Genomic DNA, 18,089 nt, shown 5'->3' on the forward strand with positions numbered 1-18,089 from the left:
GAACATTCTATCTTTGCTGCAGAGATGGGCAGGCAAGCCGACTGCTTGCTTACTGCTTTTCTGGGGGGGTAGAGGGGCCGTATTTGGTCTGTTTACATAACATATATGGACAAGTCCTATATTTAGCCCAGAACATAAATGCCAAACTCTCAGGTTTGGGAAGAGAAGAAAGAATACTCATGAAGGTACTATCTCTCCCTTTTACTATTTTCCCTAATAGATAAAGCAATTAGGTGGTGCTATAGATAGAAGACCAGGTCTGAGTTCAAATTCAGCCTCAGACATACACTAGCTGTGTGGGACCCTGAACAAGTCACTTCACCCTGTTTGCCCCAGTTTCCTCAGCTGTAAAATGAGCTGGAGAAGGAATTGGCTAATCACTCCAATATCTCTGCTAAGTTGGGGTTTTTTTTTATTCCTTTTGAATTTCCTCTTATTAGATTTATCTGGAAACTGTAGCCTATCAGGCGCTTTTGGGGCCCAGAAGGTATTACCCAAATGTGTTCACTTTGCCTCCATCTGGACAAATACACCATCTATGCCTTTAAGTCCCCGACAGAAATGGTATACAGCATAAGGCCAAGTGCGAATCCATGGAACAACCATTGATCACTTCCTGCCAAGTTGCCATTGAACTATTAATTACTACTCCAGGAATTTCTCCAGTCCCAATCCATCTAATTTTATTATCTATTCCATAGTGATCCATCTTTTCCACAAAAGTTTGGTATCCCCCTAAGAGTCCGAAAGCTTTATGAAGGTAGCATTTGGGTCTTAATTAACTGTATGTCTCCTCTAGTCCCTTACCCCTTGCTTTACCTACTGTAGGCTCTTAGATGTTTAGCAAATTTAGTTGAATTGAATGTTAAGAGTGCATTTGTAAATAAGGTAGAGATTTGTTAAATTAGTTTTTCTCCATGCCTCGTTTTTTATATCATCGTAGTTTCCCTAAGTATCTCTCCCTCTTTCCCTCCCAGAGAGCCTCCTATATAACAAACAGTATTTTTTTTAATAAAAAGAAAATGAAATATCTGTGTACCCAATCAATACATTAAAAAAAAGGCAGTGATTTCCAAATGCACTCCCATATAATTGTCTTCGCAGTCTCCTGCCAGAGATGGAAAGTCTGTTTTTCCCCCCATTTTTAACCCAACTCTTCCTCCACCAAAGTCCTACACCATTGCCTCATTGTGACACAGAAGTGACTTTAGAGTCTTAAAAACTATGCCTATAGAGACAATGTAGCATGATGATCAAGAAGTAGATTCTGAATTAGGAAGACCTGTTTTCACAGCAATCCAATATGGTACCCAGACCACAGTGTGAGAACGAATCATTAAGCTGTGGAGTTTCAGTTTTCTCATATTTAAATTGTAGATAATACTAATAATACCTAGGGTTGTCATGGGTCTCAAAAAAGACAATGTATATAAAATACTTGGCAGACCTGATTACATAGCACTGCCTCATTTACTCATTACTCAATGGAAATGTCAGATAATATGTTGCACTGTTGATTCATATGGAAATTGCAGTCCACTAAACCTCTGGGGGTGGGGAACCTTAGGCCTAGAGGCCACATGTGGCCTTCTAGGTCCTAAAGTACAGCCTTTTGACTGAGTTCAAGTTTTACAGAACAAATCCTTTTATTAAGGGGATTTGTTCTGTTTGGATTCAGTCAAAGGTTGACACTTGAGGACCTAGAGAGCTGTACGTGGCCTTGAGGAGCAGGTTTCCCACTCCTGCCTTAGCCTTTTTTCATTTGAACTGCTCTCTAGTTTTACCTTTACCTTTACATTTCAATCAGTCAGTAAACATTTATTAATTCCCTAAGTGCCCACTATGTGCTACATTTATTCTTAGATTTCACTTCATTACATCTGCCCCACCAAAGGAACACGTACTTTTGACAGGACAATCTGAGCTTTACTTTGGGTTATTTCCCCTACTTTGGGTGCCCTTCCCCATGATCCTCAATAGTTTTTATCCTTCCGTGTCAGATTGGGTTATGCCTCTCCATCATGAAGCTAACACAGCAGCACAGCTACTACAAGAACTCATTCAATCTCAAGTTCTATGGACGGAAGTATGGCGTCCAGTGCTAGGACAGTGATGGTTCCGCTGGACTTTGCTCTGATCAGATAATAGTTGAAATACTGAATTCAGTTCTGGGTAACATTTTTGGACGAACATTAAGAAGTTGGAGGCCCCCAAGGCAATGAAAAGATAAGAGACCATGCCATAGAATTATCAGTTGCAAGAATTGGGGGTGTTTAGGGGAAGCTAGATGGCTCAGTGGATAGAGCTCTGGCCTTGGAGTCAGGAGGACCTGAGTTCAAATGTGGCCTCAGACACTTGACATTTACTAGCTGTGTGTCCCTGGACAAGTCACTTAACCCCGACTGCCTCACCAAAAAAAAAAAACAACAAAAAAAAAGTTGGAGGTGTTCAGCCTATAGAAGACAATCCTTGATGGGGCACAGGAGGGAGATGTAATATGATAGCTGACTTCTAGGATTTGAAGAGCTCCCAAGTGGAAAGAAGAATGAGACTTCTTCAGCTCACCAAAAAGTACTAGATTTGTAGTCCTAGGACCAGGGTTCTAATTCTGGCTCAGCCACTTTAGCTCTGTGACTTTGGACAAGTTATTTGACCACTCTAAAAATCTAGTTTCCTCATCTTAAATATAAAGAAGTTTGACTAGACAACCTCTAAAGTCCTTTTCAACCCTAAATCTATGATCCTGTTGGAACCATCTGTACTACTGTGCCTCACGCTTCTCACTGAGAAGGTGGCACCTACTCACCCTCCTGGCTGACTCACTCACGCCATCTTTCTCTCATACTAGCAGATCTAAATTTCCAGACAAGGACCACCACTACATAGTTGCACCCATTCTTTCAGGGTTCTAGGGGTAATCCCGTTGTGAATATGTGCCCCAACTCCCCACTTCAGCTCTAGAGGCCCCATCAATATGCTTCCATTTCCACAAAACCAGTCACTCACAATAAGAATGTTTTTAGATCTTAAAACATCCATTTACTAACAATAAAGCAAAATACATTCTAGGCATTCATATATTAGAACAAAAGGAGGAATAATAAATATATCACAATCCACACATAAACCTTGGTCATACTCTTCCACGAATGCACTATGTTTTGGGGAGAATGGGCACTCCTTTACAGAAAATTGCCAGGGAAGCACATGAGTGAGGACAATTCATGTGTTTGGGATAATGAAAAACTCCAGAATTGTAAACTTTGGTATTCTTTTTCTGCTTCAGGAACTGTCCATAAAAGTTCCTTGATAACTGTAGCTTCTGTATTAAAAAGATGCTTTCATTGCTAAGCTAGCTGAGTTACACTGCATTTAACTGACACCTTATTCAACGTGACCCCTCAGCCAAACTAGCTGATACTTAAAGTAACTTGATTCTCTGCTTCTAAACTATTTCTTCCCTAAGCTGAACTTAATTCTCAGCAGCAACTGTAGTATCCATCACTTCCAGCTTTAAGCTTAGCTGATGCAGTTTTAAAATCTGTCCTTTCTAGCTTTCTCCTCTTATCTCTCTGAGTTCAGATTCCGGGTCTTTTTTGTAAACACCCCCACTCTAGCTTATGTTCAGTAATCAAATTCTCATCTTGTATCTTGAATCAGATAAATCACTTTTGTCCCATAATCAAAGAAGTGTTCTGATGTTCATATTGCTCCAGTATACTTATAGCTGATTGCATTCAAAAATGAACAACTGTCTCAGAACTCTGCGTCAGAGTAACTATTTCTATCGGAACTCTGAGTACCTTATCCCGGGAGCAAAAAATGAAAGTTGCAGCCAAGAAGATTCAGACTTGATACAGGAAAAACCTCCTAACAATTAGAACCCTCCCAAAGTGGAACGTAATAGATTCTCCCTCACTAAAAGTCTTCAAATGAAATCAATCCAACAAGGGAACAAGCATTTATTAAGCACCGACTACATACCAGGCACTGTGCTAAGTATTAGGAATACAAAGAAAAAACAAAAACAATCCCTGTCCTCAAAGGATTGAACTGGGACACAAGTTCAATTCTAATTTAATATTCTAATGGAGGAGACAACATATGTCAATCAGAACACACACTATAAATAGAGAATCGATGGAAGGCAATGTGGGAGGGGACGGCACTAACAGTTGGTGGGACTGGGAGAGGTCTCCTAGAGGAAGGGCTGCTTGAGCTGAGTCTTAAAGGAAACTGGGGGTTTTAAGAGTCAAAAATTGGGAAGCTGGAAAGTTGGGAATTCCTGGCATGAGGGACAGGCCACTAGTGCAAAGACACAGAGATGAGAGATGGAGTTCCTGTGGTAGGAACAGTGATGAGACCACAATGGCTAGATCCTAAGATGTGTGGAGGAGATTAGATTAAGGAACATAGGAAGTGGGGTTAGCAGATGGCTCTGTGGAGACAGCACTGGCTCTGGAGTCAAGGAGGACCTGAGTTCAAATCCAGCCTAAGATACCTGATACCCTGGGCAAGTCACTTAACTCCAAACACCTTAAAAAAAAAAGGTAGACCAGGTATGAAAAGCTTTAAATGTCCAACAGGAGGTAACAGGGGACTACTTAGGTCTATTCAATGGGGAAGTGACAAGGTCAGGCTTGCCCCTTAGATCATTTTGGCAGCTCTGTGGAGGATGGATTGGCATGAGAGACTGGAAGGCTACTGGAATACCCCAATCAAAAAGCGATGAGATCTTGAATTAGGCTGGTAGCTGTGTGAGTTGTCAGAGGACGTGTGTAAGAGATGTTTACAGAAAGAAATTAGAAGGCGACTTTTTGTATATGAGGGATGATTGAGAAAGGAGTCAAGGCTGTGTGACTGGAATGAGGGGGGTGCCCTTGATAGTAATAGGGAAATTTGGAAGAGTGAAAGCAGAATGACCACCTGTTGGGGGTGTTAAGGTGATTCCTATTCAGGTACAAATTGAGTCCAATTACCTTGATGGTCTCATCATCCCTGTGAAATGAGTAAGGTCATTCTCCAGTGAATGGAGGGAAATTGAGGCCTAAGTAATGATAATAATGATAATAATAATAATAATAATAACAATAATAATAAAAAACTAATCCTTTTTTTTTCCTTATAGGTAGACGCAACCTGATTTACTCAGTCTGGGCCAGCTTGGGGCTGGTCCTGATAAGAGAGGAAACCACAAACATTTTGCACACCATGGATAAATAAGGATGTGGCTTCTAGTAAAATCTCATTACTTTGGACCCTTCTAATTCAGACCTGGTGATAAGATATCTGTTAACAGATAACCTTTGCATTGATTTGAAAGTAAAATAGTTAAATAAGATATCTAAACAAAATGAAGGAGTAAATTTTCTAAATGCCTATACTTTCATAATTGATATACAGAATTACCATTTTTATCCACTGCTTAACGATTCATTGAAGACCTTTAATAAGGAAAGATGTTAGCATAGTCCTATTCTCCTCCTAAAGTTAATTCTTTGCTTTTTTTTGTTTTGTTTTTCTTTTGCTAGGTGACCAAACCCTGCGGCCCAATTCATCTGAATTAATGAGGTCTTAACTATTTATGGTGTGGAGGTTCCGTGGACTCTGGTTCTTGTGTATGTCCCCCTCACTCCAAAGAACTAGGAAACGTGCAAATACCACTGCTGTTAGGGGTGGGGAATGGGGGAAGAGAAGGGCCAGCCTTTGTTTCCATCTGACCTGTTTTCAGGCCTCTCGAGGTACCTGGCTTCTGTCCAGGAAGGGGCCCCAACAGGACCTTCCCCCTCCTTTCTCCCCTTAGCTTTCTATTTGCATTATTTTTGTTATTCATTCAGGATAATGACTTCTCCCCTAACAGAAGAGCAGGCTGGTCGTGGAAGAAGAGAGTTGTTCTTTAACTAACAAGAAAGGTTTGGGGGAGGGGAAGGAAGCAGGAAAAAAAGAGTAATGAATTAGAGGAAAGATGCAGGGCCTTCTATGTTGCTACCAATAAAATGGAGGCCAGCGTCCAAGTTGAGAGAGCAGAGACGTGTGGACGGGATTATTAGCGTTGTGCTGTGCTCAGCTCTGGGCCAGCCCCAGTAAAAGCCCTTTCACAAAATCCTGGAAGAGCTTAAATATAAAGCAGTGACCTGTATTCTTTGGCAGAGCTCCCTGGATCTGGGGCTTAGGAGGCCTAGGAAGGCTTTGGAAAGAGGGGAGCTGGAAGAAAGAGGGGCTCCCTAATCCCCAGACATGAGTATCAAGCCCCAGCTCTCTGTCCCAAAGGGTCTGTGCTTCTCCCAGAGGAATGAACATCCCTAGAAGAAAAGTGCTGGTGTCCTGGGTGAGCAGACCCGGCTCTGAAAAGGTCTCTAACAACATTCCTGAGTGCAGCCTGGACCATATTTAAATGTAATTGGGAAATAGTTAACAAAATAAATAAAAATACAATAGAACTTAGATATCGTTTCTAAGTCAATATGCGCCCCATTTCTATTTGTTTAACCCCACTGGGGCAGTGTCCAGGAGATAAGGCCTCTGTGGATCCCTTTCTCCCTAAGAAAGGGTAGATAGGGCATGGCCTGGGGTGGGGGTGGGGGAAGCCTCATTGTCCTTCGTACCAGAGTATTGGAGTAAACTAGGATCTAAGCTCTCATGGAACAGACATTTCTTGAGCCCAGAGAATGTTTCGTTCTCCTTGCACTCCCAGCATTGACGTTTAAATGGTTGTTGAATTGAAATGAAGTTGTTATTGGTAGACTATGGTGACAGCATATTCTACATTAAAGGGTGGGGGAACAAAGCTAAGTCGGCTCTGTCTCTACCCCAAATGTTTCTCCCCAGCCCTCATTTCCTTCCTTCTTAAGCTTTGCTCCAGCTTCTCTTTTTCCACTGAGTAGGTGAGGGACATTCTAATGGGAATCTGGTCATCTTTCCTTTGATAGTCTTCCAATAAACAATTTTAATTATCCCTTCCACATTGAGAGTGGGATGGGGGTGCGGAGCCCCTGCAATCTGGAAAATCCACGTAAAACTTTTTGGCCCTCCAAGTGTACCTGAAATTATGGTATTAAAAGATAAAACATCTTATACAATACTATACATATATTTTATGCATTTCTGAGTTTCTAAACTTTTACTCTGTCATCTGTTGGCCATCACGTGCTGTCTGCAGCCTCTGCAAAACTCCCCCAAGCTCCCATTTCTTTCTTTTTTTTTTGCCTTTTTTTTCCCATTTAATTTCTTGTGCCGACCTGCAATATAGTGAAACTTCCTTGGGGAAAGTCTGGGATGTGGAAGGGATAACTGTATTGCTTTTCTACTGTGAGACATTAGAATAGGTCCTGAGGGCCATACAGAGATGAAGAAGATAGCCCTGTCCTCCAGAAGCTTACATTTCAATAGAGATGATAAGACTTACACCAAGAAATTGAACATAAAAGATAGTGTCGGGAGTGCAAAGAAAGGCCCAAAACAAATGATTCAGATAACTGAGAAGAGGAAAGTGAGTACTTCTAGCTGCAGGGAATCAGTGGCAGCTTTGTAATTGGTGGCCACTCCTTCCCCCTTCAAATCTGGGGCTCCTATAGAATGGATTTTATTCTGGGGTCTGCTCTAAGAAGGTAATTTTCTTTATTAGGGTCATTATGCACCCGCCTTAGTGAAATTTCCAAAAAAAAAATTTAGGATTAGCTTGGGTGTAAATACCCCTAGGGGCAGCTAGATGGTGCTGTGGATAGAGTGCCAGGCTTGGAGTCAGGAAAACCTGAGTTCAAATCCAGCCTCAGACACTTACTGGTTGTGGGACCCTGAGCAAGTCATTTAACCCTACTTGCCTCAGTTTCCTCATCTGTAAAATGAGCTGGAGAAGAAAATGGCAAACCACTCCAGTGTCTCTGCCAAGAAAACCCCAAATGGAGTCACGAAGAGCTGGACATGGCTGAACAAGTTTCCCCAAATGTGAGTAAGAAGGTCCTGAGCTCTCATTCAGGAACTCATATATCATCAGGACACTTTTTGTTTCATTCCACAGAAATGCAAAGGACTCAAAAGAATCCATAAAAAGGGGGCAGCCAGGTGGCGCAGTGGGTAGAGCACTGGCCCTGAAGTCAGAAGGACCTGAGTTCAAATCTGGCCTCAGACCAAACGCTTGACACTTACTAGCTGTGTGACCCTGGGCAAGCCACTTAACCCCAACTGCCTAAAAATATTAAAAAAAGAATCCACAAAAAAGTACAGAAAACACATGAATCATTCAAAGTACTCACAGGAACCCATAAACATGTACAGGAAAGACATCAAGTACCATTTCAGGGAATTGAACCCCACAGAGAAACTCTTTAAGTGTTGGGCTCCTCAGAAGGGAGTTTTTCTAAATGGAACACAGTTTTTGGAATCGCCAAATGGCAACATCTCTTTCCATTGGACCTTCCCTATCTAAACAACTCAGGGTAACAGTAGAGGACGGGAGGGTCCAGAGCTCTTGTAAAATAATTTTAGTCCTTAAGCTGCAGGGGCCACTTGGACAATCTTCTTCTTCCTCCAAGGAGCCACAGTGTTCAGTAAATCTCCCCTTTTCTTCTAGAAAGTTCAACCTCCCCCCCAAAAAAAACCCTTAGGGATTACTCATAGGTCAGCCCTCAAGGCTGGTGCTGCCCAAGAAATCTCCCTTCTCAGCTAGAAGGCTAGACTCTAGGACTATGTTTGCCTAAGGAAATGGAAATCCCCACTCCTCTACACAGTCAATTTTAGCTCAGGGACATCTGTGAACTTCCTTCTCCTGCTGAGTGTGTATGCACATGTCTGCTTCGACCATGTACTTCTGCAGAAAATCCATCAGTGCCCTGGCCACTTACATCTCTTGGACTGGGAAAGTCCATTCTCAGGCATTTTTCTCTCCGGCCAAGTACAAGCACATGTCTCTGCCTTCTGCTGTTGCTGGAAGTTGCTATCAACTGCTTCTGGGGAGTAGGGGGAGGGGGGAAGCAAAGGGAGAAATCTCTTATCTCCCTTTCTAAACCAAAGGAGCAATTAAAAAAAAAGGGGGGGGGAGAGGGGACCAAAAAAGTGGACTATTGTTCTTCTTTATAGAATAAAGGGATAAAGGCATAAAGGGAAAGCTCCTATGACAAGAGGCTATCCTCCTGGGTCTCACCAATCATCTCAGGGGCAGCCCTAGTAACTGGAGACTATTAGAAGTTATCATTGGTCTCAACAAGGTCCCAGTGTACAGGTCTATATCGTACAGATAGAGAGATAAATTCAAGAGATAAATGAAAGAGAAGAACTCCCTGATCCCACCTAAAGCTTCATGAAGGAGGTAGCCTTTGAAACAAACTTTCAAAGGATGAAAGGTAGGATTTCAACAGGCTGAGATGGGGAGGCATTCTGGACACAGGGAAGAGCCAGGAAAGTCTATGGCACATAACACTGAATAAATACCAAGTGACAGAACAAGGTGGCTTATTGGATGTGACCTGCAAGGGAGAGGGATGAAGCCAAAGATGGTGGAGGTGTGTCTAGCGTGGGAGACAGGGAGTATGCCGGCTCTGTTAGCAGAAATAAGGAAATCAGGAAGGAAGAGCAGGCTCTGGAAGGGAAATCTAAGACAACCTGAAATGGTACGGCAGACAGAACCAACAGGCAGTGTCTGCTCACTAACTGGAAACAACAGTCAAGGGATAAACAGCTGGACAAATATATATGGGAGGTGTCCGTTTAAACTGTGAGAGCAGATGAGATTATTGTCAAGGGGGAGAGCATAGAAAGAAGACAGGGCCAACGGAAAGGGAGCTTATGTTGAGAAGGAGAAATGGATGGATAGGATGGCTCGATCTCACCCTCGTGCTCCTCAGCCAGAGGCGTGGTTACTTGCAAAATTAGAGCCATTTATTATATTTTTGTTTCCCAAGAGAATTTCCCACCCGCCCTCTTGCGATTGTTGCCTTTCTGACCGTGCAGATCTCCTTTGTGAATCCACTACTTTTAAAAAACTGAATAATTCATGCCTAACACCTTAGATGTCTTCCAGCTCAGATTCTGAGCTCTCTAGTCTCCTCTCCCTGGGCCTGAGGTATATATATGATTTATACTGTCAGAAATTTGTTTACTTCGTTTTAAAGACAAACCATAAGCAGACAAATTTGATTCAGGGGTGTAATGAAGGATTTTGTACTAATGGGCCCCCAAGGAAATCATTATGGAGCTTTAATTTGTGACATATTTCAAATACATCCACTGTGAAAGGCACATTAACATATAAATAACTGATGGGACACTCTGGCTGGGGGTGGGTGTCCCCAAATGCCCCCATAGTCCTGGCAGAAGGTCACTGAGCATCACACTGGCCTCCTTCCCTCCTTCAACGGAGAAGAATGAGCCATTGTCTCTTTTGGCTCTTCTCTCTGTCCTGTTCTTCCTAATGAGCTGCCAGACAGAGGCTTCCTGCCTTCCTCAGGAACTTAAGAGCTTTCTCCTCTTCCTCCCCTTCCCCCCCACATCCCCAAATACAAAAACTTATTACATCAAGGCAGCAGCAGAAGGGTATTGGCATAAGTTCTTCTCAGCTTCTCTCTGAAATAGTTGTGTCTAAACAAGACCTCCCCAAAGGGGTCTGGAGTCATCTTCCTGAGTTCAAATCTTGGCCTCAGACACTTACTAGCTGAGTGACCCTGGGCAAGCCACTTAACCCCACTTACCTCAGTTCCTCATCTGCAAAATATGCTGGAGAAGGAAAAGGCAAATCACTCCAGCACCTTTGCCAAGAAAACTCCAGATAGGGTCACAGAGAGTTGGATATGACTGAAAACCAACTGTACAACAACAAAACCTGCCTTCTGGGCTCCTGTTCTTCCATGAACTCAAATCAAATTTAAATCGGCAAACACAATCCTTTCTTCCCCCTCTAGGTAGCTCAGTGGATAGAGTGCTAGTCCTGGAGTCAAGAAGACCTGAGTTCAAATCCTGCCTCAGACACCAACTGTGTGACCCTGGGCAAGTCACTTAACCTCTGCCTTGGTTTCCCCAACTGAAAGAATAGGGATGATAACAGCACTTACCTTGAAGAGTTGTTTTGAAGATCAAATGAGATATTTGCAAAACACTTAGCACAGTGCCTGGTATATAGAAGGAGCAATATAAATGCTTATTCCCTTCTCCCTTCCTTCCTTCATGTATACAAATCACATGTTAGAATATGATTTAAGTGCAGGGAGAAGATCTCAAACAGGGTGGCATGAGAGATTCTGGGAGAGGTATCATTTCAAGATGGATTCAGAGAAGGAGGGTGGAGGGCGGTGCTTGAGCCGGGGTTATGAAGGAATAGACTTTTAGCTGTTAGAGATACGGGGAAATCCATTGCAAACATGGGAGACGTTATATACATATGTAAAGGGTACAGTAAGGCAAGATCAGAGAATGGTTAAGTAGCCTGGTTTGCCTGAGTGTAGAGTGAATGAACAGCAATGGGGCGAAATAAGATTGGAAAAAAATTGAAGGCCAGTTGTGAAAGGCTTTGAATGCCAGACTTAAGGAAGTGTGTGTGTGTGTGTGTGTGTGTGTGTGTGTGTGTGTGTGTGGGCACGTGTGCTTATACATTTTCCTTCTGAAGTCAATCTACTGAAGGTTTCTGAGCAGGGAAAGAGTAAGCATTAGTAAAATTATGTGGGCAGTGATATGGATAATGGGTAGAAGAGAATATTCACTTGTAACCAGGAAGACTTTTTAGGATGCTGTTAGAAATAGTCTAGTCAAGAGGCTGGTGATAAGAAGGAATAGAAAGGTACATTTGAATGGTAGACTTAGAGAGGGAGAACTGACAGTCCTGGCACCTGGCTGACCTCAAAGGGGCCTGGAAGGAGGATACTTTCAACAGAAACAGGGAAATGAATGGGAGGAAATGATAGCAGTCTTATTTTGGCCATATTGAGTTTGGGGTGTGGCTGGGACATCGACACTAGCCATGTGACCTTGAGCAAACCATTTAACTTAATGAGTCCCATTTTCCTCCTTTGTAAAAGGAGAGGGTTACACTAAATCTCTGATTACTTTCCCCAGATTTAGTGTTGTTTCCATTATGGAAGTTGATGCTGGGTCCTCAAATTTCAAGTTTTTGAGGAAAGAACTGAAGGACATTTGGTGGTTTACCTATGGCAATAACCTTTCAGTTGTGTAAGATAATGGAAGGTGACCACAATGTGGATAGTTTCAAGTAGCAGGTTGATTCATTCAATCACTCACCAAAAATTCACTGTGCATTTATGTATGAAGTCTGTTGCAGTGAGGGAAACAAAAGTGAATGAAACATGCTCCTTGGCCCCAAGAAGCTTACAGTGAGAAAACCCTGAGGTATGTTCAGGAGTTGATCTATGAGGTTGATTTGGATGTAGAGTAGATTGTGTTTGGGATCATGATATTTTAATACTATTTAATATATTTTAATAACAATAACTAACATATATAACACTTACTATGTACCAGGCACTTTACAATTATTATCTCATTTGAGGAAAGTGGTGTTGTTATCCCCATTTTACAGATGAGGAAACCAAGGCAGACAGCGGTTAAGTAATTTGTCCAGGGTCACAGAGCTAGTAAGCATCTAAGGTCAGATTTGACTTCACATTTTCCCAACTCTAGGCCCAGCACTTTACACATTGTATCACCTGAATAAAGTAGAGATATAATAGAATATAAGCTCAGAAATAAAGTGAGACCATGTGGCAGATGGTCTTGAACTTGAGAACAAAGAAGTTTTATTTTTGTTTGTTTTTGGTTTTTTGAGCAGAGGAATCCCTGCTTTGTGCAAGTTACTGTTCTAGTCCCAGATTACTTGGGTTTGAAGCTTGCCTTCAGATACTTGCTTGTTGTGTGACCTTGGACAAGTCAATCCCTCTGAGACTCAGTTTCCTCATATGTAAAATGTAAAAACATAAAATGTAATATATCATAATAGTAAAAAACCTGTCTTACAGGTTGTTGCTCTGAGGATCAGATAAAATAATGTATGGAAAGTACTTTGTAAACCCTAAATTGCTGCATTAATGAGAGCTAGTATAGTCATCCCCCTTCTGGATCACTTGCCTTGTCTGGGAAAGGGGGCTTTTCTAGCTCAGTGAAACTATAAGTTATGCTGTGCAGGGTTGCTCAAGATAGACAGGTCATAGTGGAGAGCTCTGATAAAAAAGTGATCCAGTGGGGAAAGAAATAGTAAACCACTCCACTATCTTTGCCAAGAAAATCTAATGGATAATATTAAAATGATAAAACATATGACATTGGAAGAGAAGCATCCCAGGTTGGAATGTGTCCAACAGTTACTGGGGAAGAGTAGAGGACAATTAGCTCCAGAGAGAATGAAACAGCTGGGTCGAAGCCAAAAAGAAGCTATGCTGCAGATGGGTGTGGTGATGAAAGGAAAGTCTGAGGCTGTAAAGATTAATACTGCATAGAAACCTGAATGTAGTAAGCTGGATGTGGTCAGACAGGAGATGGAACGATTAAACATCGACATCTTGTCTGTCTATGAACTTAAATGGATGGGAAAGGGTGAATTTAATTCAGGTGATCATTATCTACACTACTGTGGGCAAGAATCCCATAGAAGAACTGGAGTAGTCCTCATGGTCAATAGAAGGTGAGAAAAGCAGGACTGGGGTATAGTCTCAAAAATGACAATGATATCTGTTCAAATCCAAGGCAAATAGTTCAACATCACAGTAATACAAATCTATGCTCCAACCACTGATGGTGAAGAGGCCAAAGTTGCTTAGTTCTGTGAAGACCTACATCTTCTAGAAACAATGCCAAAAAAAGATGTCACATTCATCATAGGGGATTGCAATGCTAAAGTAGGAAATCAAAAGATAATTGTAATAACAGGCAAGTTCGACCTTGGAGTACAAAATGAAGCAGGGCATGGACCAATAGAGTTTTGTCAAGCTAATTCGCTGGTCATGGCAAACACTTTTTTTCAGCAACTTAAAAGGTAATTCTACACAGGGCATCACCAGATGGTCAATACAAATTCAGATTGATTATAGACTTTATAGCCAAAGGTGGAGAAGTTCTATGCAGTCAGTTAAAATAATGGAGCTGATTGTGGCTCAGATCATGAGCTTCTTGCAAAATTCAGACATAAAGAAAAGTAGGGAAAACCATCAGATCATACAAATATGACCTAAATAACATTCCTTATGCATATGAAGTGGAAGTGATGAATAGATTTAAGGGATTAGATCTGGTAGATAGAATGCCCGACAGAGGACTACTGACTTTCCTGGCTTCAAGTCGCAGCTAAAATTCCACCTTCTACAGGAAGCCTTAATTCCAGTGCTGTCCCTCTCTTGTTTATTTTCTTATTTATTTTGTATCTAGTTTGCTTTGTGTATATTTGTTTGCATGTTGTCTCCTGTATTAGATTATAAACTCCATGGAGGCAGGGACTGTCTTTTTCCTCTTTTTGTACCTCTAGCACTTAGTACAATGCTGGCACACAGTAGGCTCTTGATGTTTATTGCACTGAATCGAAATATACTTGTTGTCAGTAATTTATGATGCTATTTACTTACTCTCCATTGTGAATTCTTTCTCATTTTTAATTTTGGTAACTTGGTTTTCCTTTTTCTCTCCTGTGTAACCAAATTACTTAATTGGTTTGTCTTTTTTACTGGTCATTTTTCAAAATGGCTTCTTTTATTCATCTCAATAGTCTTTCTGTTTTAAATTTTATCTCCTTTCATTTTCAGGATTTGTACTTTTATACTTATTAGAAGATTATTAAGACTTTCATTTTCTGTCTTTGTATGTACATCCTGAGCTTTGCATGGTGACTTTCATATGAAAGTTGCAAAATGAATTTTTTTTTTAATGTTAAGCTTCAAGCCAGTTTTTACAATCTCCTCTTTCAACCTCATGAAGAGGCTTCTTAATTCTTTTTCAATTTCTGCCATCAGAGTGGTGCCATCTGCATATCTGAGATTGTAGATATTTCTACCATTAGAGCAGTACAAAGTGCTATGGGGGGGCCCATGGGAAGGAAAGATCACATCTGGTGACTGATCAGGTAAAGCTTTGTGGAAGACAAGGCATTGGAATTGGACTTCCAAGAATGGGTTGGCCAGCAGAAATTGCAGAGAGGTCATGTTGAGTCAAAGGACAGAATGAGCCAGGCAGTCAACCATTTAGGGCATGGAACAGCCATAGGGTACATTGATGGTTTTTGACAGAAGGCTGGAAAAGTATGCCTTTGATGCCGGACTACATTTGGATTTGATTCTGTTGAAAACGAGAAGCTATTGAAGATTTTTGAGTAAAGACTAATAGGATAGGTTGTAATAAAGCATGCCAGTGTAAGAAAGGGGCTCCAGATTTGGAGCCAAAGGGCCAGAGTTTGAATCTTGGCTTAATTTCTATGGGCCTCAGTTTCCTCATCTGTAAAATCAGGGGGTTTAACTAGACTGGGGGTTCTTTTCTTGCGGTTCTAACTTTTTAAAACTGTGATAACTAACATTATTCTCAGGGGTGGTCCATTGGCTCTCCCAGACTGCCAAAGGGGGGCCATGACATAGAAAAGCTAAGATCTCTGAGCTAAATTATGACCTTTGAGGGCCCTTTCTTGTATAAACCTGTGACTTTATAATGAATTCTAAGCCTGCTGTGGTCCACCATACCATGAATGACCTCTCTGCAGCCCTTGACACTGTTGATCATGTTCTCTGCCTTGATACTCTCTTCTCTCTGATTTTTGGGATACCACTCTCTCCTGGTATCTGACTATCCTTGTCTGTCTCTCCCTTCAGATGACGCCCTCTGTGATGTCACTGAACTGTAGCTGTTCCTCAGAGTTCTAATTCTAAGCCCTCTACTCTTCTCCCTCTAGACTACTCCACTTGGTGATGTCATCAGCTCCCATGGACTTAATTAATTACTTAATTACTATGTTGCTGATTCTCAAATCTATCTATCCTCCTATCTCTCTGCTGACCTCCAATCTCACACCTCTGGCTGCCTTTCAGCTGTCTCAAAGTGGCTATCCAGTAGAAATCTTAAACTCAATTATGTCCAAAACAGAACTCATTATCTTCCCCACAAACCCTTTCCCTTCCTATCTTCCCTATTGCTGGAGAGTGCAACACCATCCTCTCAATCCCTCAGGCTCAAACCCAGGAGTTATCCTGAACTCCTCACTCTTTTTCACCCCCCCCCGAAATTCAATTTCTTGCCAAAGCTTGTGGACACTTTTTCAACATCTCTTGAATTCCTCCATTTGGTGTTCAAAGCCCTTCACAACCTAGCTCCCTCCTACCTACCTAGTTTTCTCACACCTTACTCCATGCACTCTTCAAGCCAGCTACACTGGCCTCCTGGCCATTCCATGAAGACGCTACACCTCTTGATCTTGGGCATTTTCTCTGGTTGTCCTCCAGTGTTCTCCTTCCTTATCTCTATCTCTGGCCTCCCCTTAAGGCCAAGCTAAAATCCTCTCTTCTGCAGGAAGCCTTTCCCAACACCTCTTAATTGCAGTGTCTTTTGTTTGCTTTCTAAGTCTCCTATATATAGCTTGTTTGTATATATTTGTTTGCTTACTGCCTTCCCCATTAGATGATGAGCTTCTTGACTGCAGAGACTGTTTTTTTCCTCTTTGTATCCCTGGCATTTAGCACAAGGCATGGAACATACTACGTGATTAATAAATGTTTGCTGACTGACATAAGGTAGGGCAAAGAGTTGTCCAGGGAAGTGAAGCCTCCCTAGACTAGACTCTAGACCTTGGGTCCAGTTCTGTACTGCTCCCCCTCCCCCAGGGCAAGAGGGGCCTTTCCCAGCAATCCCTCAAGCTTCCTGGGCTACAGGACTGCTGCACCCCGTCTTTCTGCTGGTTCAGCTGTTCCAGGGTTTTTCCTGGGGAGATATTTTCTGGGATGCTGAGAGCTACTTCTTACTCCACCATCTTGGCCGGGTGTTCCTTAAGAGAAGCGGAAAAGTCTGGAGTTAAGAGTAGGTTAAAGGTGGAGGGAGCTATAGGACAGTTTTTATCCATGCTGAGTTTGAGGTGCTGGTGAGAGATATCCAAGTAGAAATCATTCAAATGTTTCTACTTGGCCACAGAATAGCAAGTTATGTCTTTCCCCAGCATCTGTTACCTTCCTAATTATGTTAGCTTAAATCATTATTACAATGAGTTTACATTCCCTAAACACACATAGATTGTCAGGAGGAAAGAAATTGAGAAGAGTGTGGAGGTGGTTACATGAATTTAGCTAAGAGGATCAGTTCTATTTTAGATAACTGGGGTGGATAATTTATTTGTGATCTTTTAAAAAAATTATAACAATGGTAAAACATTTACATAGCATTTCAAGGTTAACACAGTAGTATGTGTGTGTAAGTGTGTGTATATGTGCGTTCTCAGCCTGTTACCCCGGCCTCATCTGTCCTGTTCTTCCACTGGACATGACCAAGGACAGGTGAGTTCTTTGTCTTAGACAAGCTGCTTGTACAATAGTAAGATCTTTGAGCTGTTCCTGACATCTTCCTTCCCAGGGTTACATCTCATGCCTCATACTTGATCTTTTAAAAACTGAAAGCCCTGCTGGTGCCTTAGGAAATGCTCTGGATTTATGCCTCCCAAGGGGAGATCCATTGGACCTTTGCTTGTGGGAACTGGTAATCTTCTTTTCCTGTTTCAGAATGAAGTTGTAAAAAAAAAAAGCATTTTTCAAAATCTTACATTTAGAGCAAGAGGGACCCAGGACAACCTTGTTTTATAGCCAGAGGGATGCAGTTAACATCATGGGAGATGCAAAACTACAAATCTTATCTCCCAGAAAAAAGTGGAGAAGTCTGAAGCAGCTTGTATCATCATGGCAGACCTGAACCCTCTGGTCAGAGGGGGAACTAGGTATAGAAGGTGAGATGACATGGCATAGCAGATGCACTTTTCTGGACTAGGAAGACCTGAACTTTAACCAGGTTTTAGACACCTACTAGCTATGTGACTCTGGGGCAAGTCATTTAGCCACATTCAGCCTCAGTTTCCACATCTGTAAAATGGACTGAGAGACTCAAATGATAAAAAGCCTGTAAAATGCTTTGCGAACCTTATA

Source organism: Phascolarctos cinereus, unplaced genomic scaffold, assembly GCF_003287225.1.
Source record: "Phascolarctos cinereus isolate Bilbo 61053 unplaced genomic scaffold, phaCin_HiC Scaffold_3;HRSCAF=262, whole genome shotgun sequence".
NCBI lineage: Eukaryota > Metazoa > Chordata > Mammalia > Diprotodontia > Phascolarctidae > Phascolarctos > Phascolarctos cinereus.